The sequence below is a fragment of the Podarcis melisellensis genome (genome assembly GCF_964234715.1).
Source record: "Podarcis melisellensis genome assembly, chromosome: 2".
Taxonomy (NCBI): Eukaryota; Metazoa; Chordata; class Lepidosauria; order Squamata; family Lacertidae; genus Podarcis; species Podarcis melisellensis.
The window spans coordinates 91,326,568-91,342,001 of record NC_138529.1 but is presented as its reverse complement, the minus strand read 5'-3'; the positions used below and the strand labels follow the sequence as shown (position 1 = coordinate 91,342,001).

General features: G+C 42.8%; 1 protein-coding gene and 1 long non-coding RNA gene across 5 annotated transcripts in view; one reads left to right on the top strand and one right to left on the bottom strand.

The window, feature by feature from the left end:
* Nucleotides 1-6,451: 6,451 nt before the first annotated feature.
* LOC309365352 lies at nt 6,452-8,458 on the bottom strand. Its single transcript, XR_014166043.1, has 2 exons — nt 8,306-8,458; nt 6,452-7,208 (listed from the first exon to the last, which is right to left on the bottom strand). It is a non-coding gene; the product is annotated as an uncharacterized lncRNA (long non-coding RNA).
* Nucleotides 8,459-8,659: 201 nt separating this feature from the next.
* Nucleotides 8,660-15,434, top strand: part of LOC309364369 (contactin-4) — a 528,932-nt gene continuing 522,157 nt past the window's right edge. For 2 of the 4 annotated variants that reach the window (XM_081901475.1, XM_081901476.1), the window contains exon 1: nt 8,660-9,204. The gene's annotated coding sequence lies outside the window, so the exon portion shown is untranslated. Of the gene's footprint in view, nt 9,205-10,401; nt 10,420-15,434 lie in introns of those variants that run through there. The other 2 variants (XM_081901468.1, XM_081901471.1) reach the window with 2 other exon arrangements.

Below are 15,434 nucleotides of genomic sequence, written 5' to 3'. Positions count from 1 at the left end.
TTAAACATACTTTTACATCTTATTCAAATTTTTGACTTCCATCAATCCTGTCTGAAAATTTTCCAATCTTATCTCTCAATATGCATTTCTTATCTTCCCTATTACATTTCAAACTCATAACCAATATCTCTATCTTTTTCTACTTTGTAACACTTTATATATTTCTCCGTACAAAACTTATTGTAGTCCTACTAGCGTAATTTGTTGATTACAGTTGCTCTTCAAATAATTCATATTCTTCTTCCAGTCTTCTGTAAATCTCTGGTCCCACAGATTTCGAATCCTTCCTGTCATTTTGTCCAATTCTGCATAGTCCATTAATCCCTTTGGGGCAAACTTCCAGTAGGTTACATGCCAGCAGTGAGTAGGACCAGGGGCAGAAATTGGCAGAGTCTCATGCTGAGAGACAACAAGCAGAGCTCAGTGGAGTGGGAGGCCAACCAAACAGCAGAGTCCCTGAAGTGTACTGGCTTGGAGGCAGAGTCAGTATCCAAAGGATGAAGCAAAGCAGGATAGGTGAGGGGTCTTGCTTGGAAGGGGGTGTGGTCTGAGGAGGCTTCTGAGGGCTGGGTAGATAGTCCTGGAGACCTAAAATTGCCCCAGGTCTGAGGTACCCATTGATATTCGAACCACTGGCTAGTTGCTTTTTAATTCCTTCTTTTTTATACTCTGAGGTGGCCAAAGTACTGGAGCCTCAGCTTCACAATCTGTCCTTCCAGTGAGCACTCAGGGCTGATTTCCTTCAGAATGGAGAGGTTTGATCTTCTTGCAGTCCATGGGACTCTCAAGAGTCTCCTCCAGCACCATAATTCAAAAGCATCAATTCTTTGGTGATCAGCTTCAAACTACTGCTCTGCTATTGCTATATAATTTTTAAAATACATATATATACCATGTCACTTCCAAAGTTTTTTTTAAAATAATAATTGGAATAAATATTTCCCATGAACTTTGTCAAAAGCCTTGTGGGCATCTACAAGGTACTCCTGAGGCTTTTCCATATTACCCAGCATTCAGCATTTTGCGGATGTGGATTATGTTTAGGAATGTATTTGTCATTCTTTCCGCTAATATGCCAGTCAACATTTTTGCATATTGCCCAGTTAATGAGATAGGCCTATATGAACCTGGATTTTCTGGGTCTTTACCTCATTTTAATATCACAACAATTCTATAATCTTTCCATGGCTTAGGCACTGTTAAACAGTCTTTGCATGTGGGGCAATAGTGTCTCAGATTATTTTTTAAAATATAACTATTCTGGTAGTCCATCCATGCCTTTATGTGGTTTAAGTTTCTTAATTACTCTAGAAATATCCTCCAGGAATATCCAAAATACCTGATTACTTTCTTGCCCCAAAGCTACCGAAGGAAATGAAACTTTCAAGTCTTGTGTCTAAATAACAAAACACATACTTTATAAAAGTAAATGTGATTATCTGGAAGTATTTACATGAAGGGAGCATTTCCCACACTTGTCTGAACACAGAGGTGCAATTATTATTATTATTATTAAAGTGTTTCTGTGTTGTAAGATGCTGTTTATTACATGGTTCTTGCCTTAGACAATAGAAAAACTGCATCCTCAAGTGACTCTCCTTCAGAAGTACCTGCTACAAGTCCATTCTTTTACAAGTCCATTCTGCCACTAACAGGGAATTAAACTTCACCTTTCCAGTTCTCCTTGGAAAGCTACACAGTGGAGGTGGGTGGGGAAAAAGAGGTTTCCATCTGAAGGGACATTGTCAGGATGCACGAGATCTTCGCTGTTGTGGAGGGGAGCATTGATTTGTTCCTAACGCCAGGAGCTGTTCTAATAAGGAGGTGCTGATATGTGAAATGAAACCACAGAGTGCAGGCACGTGGAGTGCAAACCTGTGAGCCGCATTAAAGACAAACTCAACCTGCACTAATGTTAATTGTCATTCAGTTTATATCAATGTGAAGCTTATTAAACCATAAAGTGAGGCATCTAGCACCAAGTGCGGCACTGGAGACAATTAAGTGTAATAAGTGTTTCTCTTAATCCCTCCAAACCCTGGAGATGCACAAGTTACAGATGAACATCCTGTTTGCATTAAAGGCACTGCTTGCATGGCAGCTGAGCACACACACTGTGTCGAGAGATCCCAACTCAGATATAAAGCCAATTCTTCCCTGAAGCCTGAAATCCAAATTCCCTTCCTTTTGTGTGTGTGTGTTGGTGGCTTACTTCATAGTCACCCCCCCTTTCCTTACTCACAAGTTTAATTTCCGAGACAGCTGTTCTTCTACAGCTACTACTATTAATTATCTGGATTAGTGCTGAATTTATCAGATTGAGATGCCTGACTCCCTGGGTATGTAAAAATTAGGGCCTGTGGGAGAATAAAGCATAAATAACTGATAGCTTGCGGAATGTTGAAGCTCACCTAGCCTTTCCATAGCACTATGAACAGGCATTGTAAATAAAAGCACAACAGAAGATGAAGATCTGGCCGGGTCAATATAAGCAGCAAAGAGCAAGGACCAGTGTCTCTTTCCAGATTAGTGGTACTTCTTTGTGGTTCATGTGTGAGCGAGCCACTCCCACAAGGAATTAGTTACAGAAACCACAGGAGCATTTTCGAAATGTCATCTTCAAACTGTATATTCCATTATGAGTTAGAAGTCCATGCTTTACATTCAGAGGCGTCCTGAGACAGACAAAATTGTACTCCTCCCACACACCCTGTACAGAAGCTGACTGGATCCACAGTTATATTTTATATTGATGCTGCTGATGGAGCAGCATCCTCTACCACACTAGCTTAAATGGTGCAGGGCAGGCCACAACACACACAAGTGTGTCCTCCAGAACCTTGATGACACTATGTGCTCCAGCATCATTCGCTTTACTGTGCATAATGGTATAGCTGGCACTGCTTTCAAGTCCAAATTTGTTTCAACAGCTGCCAACCCAAAGATCATGCATGCCATTTTCAAAACCCCAAGAGAGTAAGAGAAGAAACTGCTGATGCAGCTTTCTCTCTGACACCCCCCCCCCCTAGAAATCACATCACCCACCATCTTTGGCCCACCACCATCACTTGCCTGTAGCAAGCAGGAAGTTAATTTTGTTCTACAAGAGTATGATGGGCAATAGAATTTATATATTGGAATAGGGAAGGATGCAGAACATCTGCGTATTTTCTTGCTGCTTCAGAGTGTCCACAGGGACTGGTGGGTTCTCTTGGCAGCCCCAACCGCAATATACCCTGTTCTCCAAACACTAAAATGTTCAGAGTGTCAACATTCACTATAGATTAGCAAAGCTGTGAGATCGGATTTCTAAGGAAGTTAGACAGTATTTTGCCAATCAAAATAAGTGCATTTGGCAGCTTATTTACCAAGTAGGTACAAAAGCAGTTCACATTCACAAAAGGGTGTTGTTGTTGTTTTTTTAAAAAAAGAATTAAAAATTAAAAAGAATTAAAAGTACCATGCCTATTAAATCAATGTAGGGCATAAAGCAATATAAACAAGTAGTTTACTTTATGGAATATTTCTAAATGAACAAATTAGGGGAGGGAGAGCTACATCCCAGTGGTACAACACACCATTTGCATGTTGAATGCCACACTAGTAGCTTACTTCTGTTAAAAGGCCTTCTGGTAGAAGAGGCCTGTGAAATACTTCTGCCTCTGAAAAGCTTCTCTCGGGTTAGGACTTGTAGACCTAAGCAGCAGGCAACTCTCTTACACTATAGTTAGTAAACTATGGGGAGTGAGTAAAATTATCATTATGGAATGGGACGTCCCTATTTTCATTGGAGAAATGTTGGAAGGTATGGGTTCGAGGCTCATGTTGGGCAAAAGATTTCTGCATTGCAGGGGGTTGGACTAGATGACCCTAATCGCGCCTTCCAATTCTACAATTCTATGAAAAGCACACAGCCTGACAGTGGAGGGAGCTTGCGGAGAATCTCTTGTGGTACAGCCCTGGAGGTGGGTTCTTGCATTGAGAACAGCTAACAATTCAGCCAAATGACATGGAATGGAAGAAGAACAGGCAACACTTTTCAAAGTGATGATTGTTTCAGGTGGTTTGTTTTTTTTAATTAAAAACAGTCTCATAAATTGTTTATGAAGTTGAAATTTAGAAATACTAGTTATTCATATAATTATATTCTGATATAACATTTGTGCTTTAAGGGATGCACTGACAGCAAGTTTGTCTACTGGTTTTAAAGGAGATCAGTGGTAGAGTGATAAGAGAGCTCATGCTTCACTCACATAGAGAGGGCTCCAGGTTCAATCCTTATAAATATCTCCAGTTAAAAGGCTCAGGTAGCAGGTCATCCTCTGGCTGAGAGCCTTGAGAACTGCTGGTAGTCAGAGCAGATAATACAGGGATAAACAGGCAAGTCATTCCTATATTGTAGCCACTTTTGTCACTACTGAGCTGTAATTGCCCATGAAGGGCTTAGTGATGAGTGTTCCAAGGGTTACTAAAAAGACTTAAAAGTAGGATCCACAGGATTCTGCTGGTGGTGGTATATATGAAGCTGTGTTAGGATCTGCTCCAGGTAGCCCCACATTCTCAAATGAGTAGGGTTGTTTGTTACCAGGATCAATGTGTTCTCTCTGGTAGCCACTACTGGAAACCAGAGTATGGACAGCTTTCACCAGCCAAACTCCTTGCTAATATTTAGACTTCAATTATATACTTTTGTATATGTCCAAGTATGGATGGAATCTAATTCCTATCTTCTGTTGGATTATTTGTTTGGCTTGCTTCTGGCTGTTGCCTATTTTATACTATACTTGTCTTCTCCTTCTTCTTCGGTGATCACTTGTAGCCAAGTAAGATTGTCTTCCATAAACAAGGTTTTAACAGTGAGTCCGTAAGTGACTGTGGAGGCCAATTCTGGATCCACACATCCTTCCACAGTGGGGACATAGGTTTCTGGGTGGGAGTTGATTGCAGTGAGAGGGTTTGCCAAGCATGCCTTCCTCTTAGCACGTTTCTCCCTTTTGTCCTGAGTTTCAGCGTCTTCAAAGCCTATGACATCTTTGGTAAAGGCTGTTCTCCAACTGGAGCACTAGCAGGCCACTGTTTCCCAGTTGTCAGTGTTTTACTACATTTTTAAAAAAAGATTTGCCCTGAGAGGGTCTTTAAACCTCTTTTGTTGACCACCAGCATTACACTTTCCATTTTTAAGTTGGAACAGAGTAGTTAAGTTTAATAGAGTAGTTGCTTTGGAAGACGATAATCAGGCATCCGCACAACATGACCAGTCCAACGAAGTTGATGTTGAGGAATCATTGCTTTGATACTGGTGATCTTTGCTTCTTCCAGTACTATACTTGTATTGGATTGTTACCAGTGGAACGCTCTGTCACAAGAGACTAGGGCCCTGCGGGACTTGACTTTCCATTTTTAAGTTGGAACAGAGTAGTTAAGTTTAATAGAGTAGTTGCTTTGGAAGACGATAATCAGGCATCCGCACAACATGACCAGTCCAACGAAGTTGATGTTGAGGAATCATTGCTTTGATACTGGTGATCTTTGCTTCTTCCAGTACTATACTTGTATTGGATTGTTACCAGTGGAACGCTCTGTCACAAGAGACTAGGGCCCTGCGGGACTTGACATCTTTACGCAGGGCCTGCAAGACGGAGCTGTTCTGCCAGGCCTTTGGTCGGGGTTCAGTCTGACTCCCTCCCCCCTTTCATAAGAACTTGCATGAAAGTGGCCTCCCAATTTTTCTCACAGGCCCATATAAGTTCAGCACAAATAGTTGGGCCTGGTGAGCATTTAAGATCCCCAACCATAATCTGCGGGTTGCCATCTGATTGGATTTTATTCTGATCCTGGTCTGATTTGAGGATGTATTTTAATTGATTGTCTGATTTTATGTTAATGTGTTATACATTTGATGTTAGCCGCTCTGAGCCTGGCTTCGGCTGGGGAGGGCGGGATATAAATAAATTTTATTATTATTATTATTATTATTATTATTATTATTATTATTATTATTAACTATATTGTTGATTTTATTATGCCCCCCTTATTTACCAAAAAGCAGCATGGAATTGGGGGGATGGGACTAACTAACTAAAGAAATAGCTATATAGAAAACACTTCTGGTAACAATGAGGATCAGAAACCCACATATCATTACTATGTGTTGTTTACTTGGAAATGAGTCTCAATTCTCTTTAATGAGGGCATATCATAGGACTACAAACTCAGAATAGCCACCATTTTATATTATCGGGGGGGGGGGAGCATAGCTCAACTAAAAGCATGGTGTAGTACTCACAGACTTGGACCCAGGATCAAACCCCAACAATGAAATTCAATTAATGATCTTGGGCTAGTCACTCACTCTCTCAGCCTCACCTACCTCTCAGATTTGTTGTGGGGAGAATATGGGTGGGGAACAACACCATTTGCTCCACCTTGAGCTCCTTGGATAAAAGATGTGTTAAAAATATATTAAATTTATTTATTTATTATATGCATTTATTACCTGCCCTTCACCAAAGGTCCAAGGGCGGGTTATATAACAATAAAACAGTAACATACATTACATAATGAATTACTAAAGCAACAGTACAACCAATAAAATCATTAACAGGTGATGAGCAGTAATCAAATGTTCCCAAATGCCTGAGTAAAATGGTGTGCCTTTGCATCTCTTCTAAATAACCCCTCAAATTGGGGCTAAATAAAATAAAGAAAAGTACTTCTTCTGTTGCACACTCTAGTGTCCTATGACATCATTTATAGAGTTTCTGGCAGCCAATATTACCAGGTGTGATTTTCAGGCAAGTAGGAGCCTGCCATTTTCTATCTATCTAGATTTAAACATTTGCCACTGGCAACCATGAATTTTCTTATTGAAACAGTCTTCACTAGGTTCTATTTTGAACACAAGGGCCATGTCTCAGAGTCCTGGAACATGTGAGGCCCTCTGAGGTTGTGCAGGATGCCTTTCCCTCACCACTGAGTAACAACAGATCACCTTCCCACATTCAGGAGCAAGGATGTTTTGGGACAGGATGCATTCCTCCCCATCAAGGGTGCAAAGGTAGGAGGAGCAGTTGCCATCTATTCACAATGATTTCTCTCCCTCTTGGTAGAGCAGGGATTGGGAGAGCTACTAGAGCAGGGGTTCTCCAACAGTGGTCCAAGGTCCAAACTGTGGTCTGCAAGCTTCAATCAGGCAGTACATGGTGTGTCTGTGAAGAAAGGCAGGCGCAGTGTGTTAGTCATATTGATTTTTTATTGTTATTGTTATTATTATTTATATTACCCAAACTGCATATGTATGTTGCACTTCATTGTGAAATACTACTGTTTGAGGCAGTTTCCAAACCAGCTTCACACCAACTGCAGCCCCCATATTTTTCTCCAGATGTCACTGGGTTGCAGTTGCCATTGTCCCTCACCACTGGCCATGTCTTCTGAAGCTAATAGGAATCATAGAGTTGGAAGGGGCCCTGGGGATCATCAAGTCCAATTCCCTGCAATGAAGGAATATGCAGATGTCCCTTATGGGGACTGAACCTGCAACCTTGGTGTTATCAGCACCACGCTCTAGCCAACTGAGCTTTCCATCAGAGTCCAACATCATTTTGATGGGATGGGAAACGTTGACCCTCTGTAAGTTGGACGGCAACCTGTATTTCACATAGGGTCACATAGGCTGTGGCATATGTTGGGTGTCTAGCAACATATACAGAGGACCATAGGTTTTCTGACCCTGGCCTAATAAAGATATATGGTTAATATGCATAAAATGTAGTGTTTGGATGCATTGATGTAAATAAGACTTATGAAAGGGTCTGCATTTGCAAAGAGAAGTTTGCATTAGACAGGAGGTTAAACTCTAGGTATATGCCACAAGGAAGGTGTTTAAGACTGATTGATGACTCATCCTGGAAACACAAGCTGAGAGCTCTCTCAACAGGACATAAAACCTAAGAACTCAGCATCTTCCTCAGTCCTTGGAGCCAGCAGCAGTAGAAATGAAGCTTGGCTATCCTGAAGAAGCAAGATGCTTGCACAGGATGTCTCTCTTGGTTCTGAGAGAGTAAATCTACAGACATTTATTAAGGACTAAAAAGAAGGCAGCACTGCATTGTTTTAGAACAATGTGCTATTTTGTATTTTGCAACTTTTATTTGCAACTATTTTAAGACTGTTCTGCGGTCTAAAGCTTCGAAACCCGTTCACGGGGTGGAGAGCTAATTCATTTCCGCTCTGCAGAAGGTCCGGATCAGGGATTCCGTTTGCAACAACTCTGAACATGGCCTAGATAAAGTGGGTCCCAAACCTCCCAAGTCAGCAGCAGCGGTGGTGTTGACTGCTGGTGCTCCTCAGCAGGAGCCCATCCGGAGATGGCGCTTGCGGGTTGATGCATCCAGGCTCGCCAGCTCGCCCGCGTGCATGTGTATGCAATCCATTCCCGCTCCATGAAAATCAATGATACTCTTGCTGCGCGGCGGCGGCAGCGGCAACAGAGGCTTCTCTTCCCCTCCGAAGGTCTAGTGAGATCTACGGGTTGCTTTTGCAGCCGGGATGCGCACGTGCCCGCACACATTTTCCCCTCCTTTAGCCACGCCCCTCAGAATCCCTCCTAGCTAAAAAGAACCTGTGCGGCTCTTTCTCCCTTCGCCCAATCTCTACTGCAGGGCAAGAGAAGGAGGGAAAGAAGAACGGAACCGGGTGAAGAAAAGGGGAGAGGAGAAAAAGAAGGAGAAGGTGGGGGGGGAGGCGGAGCTAACACTGAAGCGGCTCGGATAGTTGGCAGACACCGTGTTCTTCCTCGCCGTTCTTTTAATCTGCCTCTCCCTCACCCTCGCCGCCCCACCGGCAGCCGAGGAGTGGATTTGGGGAGGAGGAGGAGGGTGGGGTTGGCTCTCGGCGACCGCCAACACCAGCAGCGCCGCCGCCACAGCGCTCCCAAATTCGCCTCCGTCCGGCATTCCGGCTCCTCAGCAGCCCTCGAGGCTTCGCGCCCCGCAGCGGGAAAGCAGGACTCTCCGGGCGCGAGCGTAAAAATAAAATAATAAAGCGCGGAGGGGAGAGAGAGAGAGAAGAGCCGCCTCGGCGCGCCGCTACCACCAGCAGCAGCACAGGCACCGGCGGCTTGTCTTGCTTGCTTCCTTCGCCAGCCTGGGAGCTCTGCCCGCAGCCGCTCGGAGGAGCCTCTTGGCAGCTTCCCGCGTCAAGGTAAGGCTCGGGTTGGGCTGCGCGTCCCGGAGTGCAGCGCCGTGTTTGTTGTGAGGAGGAGGAGGAGGGGGCGCGCGGGCGGGTGTGGGGGAAAGAGCGGGAAAAGGCGCCTTTCTCTCGCTTCACAGTGGTGGGTCGCTGCTGCCTTTGAAGGGAAAGAGCAGGTGCTTCCACCAAAAGGGGGGGGTTTCCTTTGGGTAATGGAGAAACAATTCAAGGCAGCGTCTGCACCACCATCAATCGCACCCAGGCTGTCCTTTCCCCTCTCGTGCACAGCCTCTGCCTCCAGCTCTTTTCCTCTTAGCTCGGGCATGGATTCAATCTTATTCTCCCGGGAGGTGGGTGAGTGGGTGGGCTCCGGGCTTCTCTTGGCATGCACAATTTTGGCCCTCGGATTTGGGCGACACTCCCCCCCCCCCGCGCTCCAAGTCAACAAGTTTTATTGGTGGCGCGAAGACCCGGGCGCTTCTAGTTCTCCTTCGAGCTGTGGAGGCTGGTGTTTTGCCAAACTGTCTGCTGGGTTTTGCAGTTTCGCCTGCAGCACTTCGGCTGCGTGGTCGGTTTGCTTTGAAGCCCCGCCGTGCAAAGCGTAGCGGCCCGTGATTTGCCTCCGCTTAAAAACAAACAAACAAAAAAACTTCCCGCGCGCTTACTTCAGAGTAATTGCCTTGCACGTTTGTCCGCGCCCTGCTCTGGGGTAAGACAGAAGCGGATGCTGCAAGACCTGGGCTCTGTGAACCTGGCTGTAAAATTAGCTCCGCTGAACTCGGTGGGACTTGCTCAGAGTGGTAGAACTTTGCATGCAGAAGGTTCCAGGTTCAGTCCCTGGAATCTCTAGGTAGGGCAGGGAAACCTTGGGAGAGCAGCTGCCACCCCGTGTTTTCACTGCTGCCAGCCCGTGTTTTCACTACTGAGGTAGATGGACCGGTGTAAGGCAGCTCCCTATGCTCCGATTCTGAGCAAATATGCAGAACTGGACTGTGGAAGAAGGTGGAGTGGCTGAGATTGCCACCCAAACAGAGTTTGCATAAGGAGCGAGAGTGCTCTGGTAGGGAAGGGCTGCTGCCGAATAGATTTTCCTACTGAAATGGAGTGGGGAGGGGAGAACTATGGTATGCAAAATTGCGACTCCCCCCTCCTCCTATGAAAAGAAGTAGTGATGGTGCGACAGGGTACAACAAACTGATGGGCATCAGACTCGATCCTTCTTCATATGTGAGTCTATCTTCTGCACAATTCCCACTCAAGGTTTACCCAGAGGAGTACAGATACGGAGGTTAACTTTGCTAGATAGCAGTTATCTTTTCCAGTCACCTTTGCAGAGAGATGGCAAACAGGCGATATGTATCAGCCCCTCGTTCTTGTCTTTTAACAAACGGAATGAGCAAAAAGGAGAGAGTCTGGGCAGTGGTGTGGTGGATCCTGGGATAAACAGACATTTGGATGATAAAACCCTGGTCAGGTTTTGCCTGGGCTCCTATTAGTACTCCAGTGTTGGTCCAGAGATGTTCAATTATGTCTTTGGAAGCAGAAACAAGCAAATACAAAAGCAACTGATGTCTTGCAGCAATGGGAAGCTGGGTGTTACAAGCAGCAAGTTAACAGCTCTTCCACTGCACACCCTCCTCCAGTGTTGAATACAAGCAACTGGCTTCCTTTTATTTACTATGCAAATTAAAAGATTGGGTCTTACTGTATGTAGGTTGAAACATGCCTAGGAAAAGGATAAGAAAAGTGATACAGGGGTGTGTATGTGTGTGGTTGTTTGTGCATGTACACACATGTAGAGTACAACTATTGGGTTAATCTTGTGTAAATTCTTGGGACAACTTTTACTGGATGCAAACAAGTGTTCCTTTTTCCAGTTTTCAAATTATGTCTTCCCAAGGGTGGTTGTTAGCTTTCTGTGTTGCGAGCAACATAATGCAGCATGTTGTGTCACTTACCCAGACAGAAATGACTTGCTCACTAAACTACAAATGAAATGATGCTGCTTGCATAACAAGTGAGGCTAGTTAGCATTTTACATACTGATTTTCATTTAAGGTAAATGAAAGCAGGATAGCTGTCACTGTGTTTATTGTTATTTGTGCTCTGTAGGGAAGGATATACTAACATCCTAGAGATCTATCATTCAAAAATCATGAAAATATATTTTATTTATGTTTAATCTCCCCTCCCCCCCCAATAAGCTACTTTTTGAAATGTGTTTAAAAGGATCTGTATAAATCCAGACATCATTTTTGGGTTTTGGGTTTTTTAATGTTATAGATTTTGTGTTAAAACTTCTGCACTACCTTAATGAAATTATTACTTTTAGAATAATAAATGATGCTGTTGAAAGTGCTAGGTTGAGTGTGAATCAAAAACTACAAACATTTCATTGCTTGGGACCCCAAACACACTAAATTAGAAATAATTACCGCTTCTTCTCCAGGGACCAACTTTTGAGCAGGGGTGAAGGTGGACATACATTTTTAAGTGGGTTGGAATGGAAGTAGTTTTGAAACAGCTCTGCTGCATTTTGAAGCATTTGTTTCCATCACATTCTTTATAGGCTGAACTGCGCAGTTTAGAATCTCTGCCTGTGCCTGTGTTAATTTATGGGCAATCATTGCTTGAAGTTGTGTTATTTCCATAGTATCTCTCTTGCCTTGTGGATGCAAGTTACAAAACCATTTCTGTTTGACAGTAGTTGAATGCCACCATCTGGATTCATTCCTAATATTAGGGGACCACATGATCAACACTACTGCATGTTTTTCTTTAAAAAAACAACAACCCAGCAGCTGCTGTGGTTTATCTGAGGGTACTTCTGTAACTGAAATAGGCTGTAAGCCACAGCTGGTAAGGAAAGAATAAGTTGACACACACCCAGTCAACAAGGTTTGACATGAGTGTTATAACGCCGAAGTGATAATTATGACTGCTGTAGACAAACAGTTAATGTAAGCAAGTTCCATTGAAATCAGTGGTACTTTGCCACACATGTATAGTGTCTAAAATTGGAATACAATGGTAGTTACTGCCACTTGTGGAAATAAGCAAGACTGTTTCTGTGCCTCCTCAAACCACAAGTGCTGTTTCCCTTACCAGTGGTTGGAATTGTGTCGTGTGCAAACTGAAAATGTGAAATTGCAAGGCATATTTATAAGCTGTTAAAACACTTTAGATGATGAAATAGTTGTCAGTTGCATGGTACACACAGGCCAAATACAGTGTGCTGTCAGTTGTGTGCTGTCAGATTTCTGCATGAGGCATCTTTCACTTCTGGTATGAATAGCTTTACTGGGTCATTGATCTGGTTTATGACTATAACCATATTCAGATGTTTTTCTGTAGGTGTTAACATCATAGATTAGAAAACTTGGTTCCATTTTGCAGTTAAAGTTGACAGGAATATCTAAACCTGCTATTCATTGGTATAGATACCCTTAGCATCCCAATAGCTGTTCATTTCCCACCACCACCATGTTTTTCCATAATCTCATATATATTGCACTTCAGGAAATGTATGTCTCCTTATGTATAACCCTTTGCCTTCTCATTGTAAGCTTTTAAGCTTGGCCATTCAGCTTGTCACAATATTCCTATTCCACCTCTTATGTCTTCTACAGAACTAGTTGGGAACATAAAAAGAGCTCTAGTACATCAGACCAAAGATCCATCTAGTTCAACATCTTGCTTCCATAGAGCCCTACCAGAAGCCTCCGGGAATACCTTTCTCTTTAATAGACAATGATTTTGTTCTCTTGCAGCATGTGGCGTCTGTCTGAGTGTATGCTAATATTCTACCTGTACTCTAAGCATTTTATAGGATAATGGAAGACCTGATGCTTAGCCAATTAAAAGACTCTCATTGACTTTGCCATGGCCTAAGCACTGAATTCATAGGAAGCTATCCAGTATAACATTTGCAATGTGGACAAAATTACTTTCTAGCTTGACTGATGTTGGGAAATAATGCATTGCTGGTAGCTTAAAATAGTTGGAAGAAGTGCTTACTAGTGCTCTTTAACCTTTTCAGGCCTGTGGACAAACTATACTGAGCAAGGCTCTTTGGGCCTTGGGCAGGAATACTGAGCAGTGTTCCCCTCCTCCAACTGGTAGAAGCACTATGTCTGCTTCTTGATAAGATATCAGTCTTTTAAATTTTATTACTGGAAGACAGAAAGAATGAGGCCGTCTAAGTTAAATTAAAGATATGCACAGAAGTGTAGCAAAATCAGTTCATTCTAAAGGATGGATTAATCTATGATTTCAAGTTCAATTTTTAAAATTCAGATTTCAATTCAGAATTATTACTTTTTAGTAATCTGAGCTGATCAGCATTTTAGTGTTATGCCCGGATTTCATCCCAAAATAATAGGACTGCAGTACACAAGCTTTTTCTGCAGGAAATTGTTAGCCAGCATTCTTAATACTGTATCAATTGGATATAAATGAATTTGAGGACTTTACAATAGCCCCTCTAATTTCCTCACTTCTCATGTGCTGCATTAGCCTCAATTTCACTGTGTTCATTATCCTGTGGGCTTAAACTGTTCATTGATGGTTAAGGATGATGCCTCTACTAAATGCAGCTACAGCTTGATTCTTATATGGGCCCTATAATTTATATCTGTTTCCAGTGAGTATAAACACATTATATTGGACAGAATTGGAGAAATGGAAGGATAAAGGTACGTTAGTGCTAGAGGTGCACACCCTTCTGCATAATACAATAATTACATCTACTGTTTAGTAGTCATATCACACTTCTAATATGCAACATGTTTTACAGTTTTTCATTCTCTTTGCCCTAACATAATCCTTGGAAGTATGTACAATATTCCCATTTTATGACTGTGGAACTGTGACCAAGAAAATAATTTGCTCAGGGCCATGGCAGGGTAATGATTCAGACCCACATTTCACAGAACCAAAAACAGTGGTATAAATCTGGCATACTGCACTGACTCTCATTTATTGCTGGTGTACACATTTTGTTTATGCACTTACTTAACTTTATTTACATGTATCACCCTCCTTAGTTACTTGTGTGTGCATGTGGGTCTATTCATATATGTTTCATGGGACCAGAAACATGGTTACGAGTGTTGCTACACATGCCATTTCTGTAGCCAATAATTGCCACAAGGCAGTAAAAGATACCATATTAATCAGATGAGGGGTTGCTATCCTGAGTGCATTTTTATATGGGGTTTCATTCATTAATCCCATAAATCAGAGTTAAAATTGCATGTATCCCTAAAACTGTTGCTTGAGTTCCACAGTTGCTCAGGTGAATTAACTAGTGTTGTGTAGCAAGAAGTCATGCCATGCAACCACCCCTTGTGTTTTCCTCTTCCCACTTCTTGCTAAGAACATTTTCCAAAAGTGTTAAGAATATCCCTTGCTACATCCCCTTGGGTTATGCTTATGTAATCACTCCTTTTGTCATAACTGTTCTGGTTGAGTCTAGCCTTCTGGCTGAAAGCAGGAATTGTAATGCATACCTTTTGTATCTATGAAGCGGAAGAGGACAGCATGGCTGAAGTACATGCTTTGTCCTTTTTGGAAAAAATAATTGCAATTGGTAACTCGCCAGCCACATGTTCGCAAACAGCTTGGCCACATGCCTCTTTCCTGTTCTACATTTGGAGCCTGCTTCCAACAAATGTCCACTGGGTGATGTCAGTCCATGTGTATCTCTGTCCACCTACCCTCATAGCTGAATAGAGAAGAGTGTAGATTTTGTGTCTTGTGTGCTCCGCTTTGGAGGCTCTCTGTTGAAGCTAATAAATATGTAAGATCACATGCCTAAAATACAAGGCTTTTGCTTTTATTCATTTATCTTTTTAGCCCAAGTCTCATTAGCTCTCTTAGTCAATAATGCCATGTTTACAATTAAGATATAGATCTGGGTCCAGAATTTTTGCATTTATAAAACTGTGCTTACCTACCTTCTCCCCATTGCATCTCTCTGTGTTCCCCAAAAAGCCTCTTCTGAGAGTCAGGGGCCTGGTGCTTGGAAGGAGAAAGTGGGAGTAAGTATAGGCAGCTTTTTTTAGCAAGACTGTCTCCACAACACTCATGTTAAGTTTTTGTTTCTGATACCACTTAACTGGGATGGGGTTGTTGGTCATACTGAAGTTAAGCTGACCTACTCTAGCTCATGGGTCACCAATGTGGCAGGTGCACACCCACTCACAGAGGCTTTCTTTGGCAACTGCAGTGTGCCTTCTATG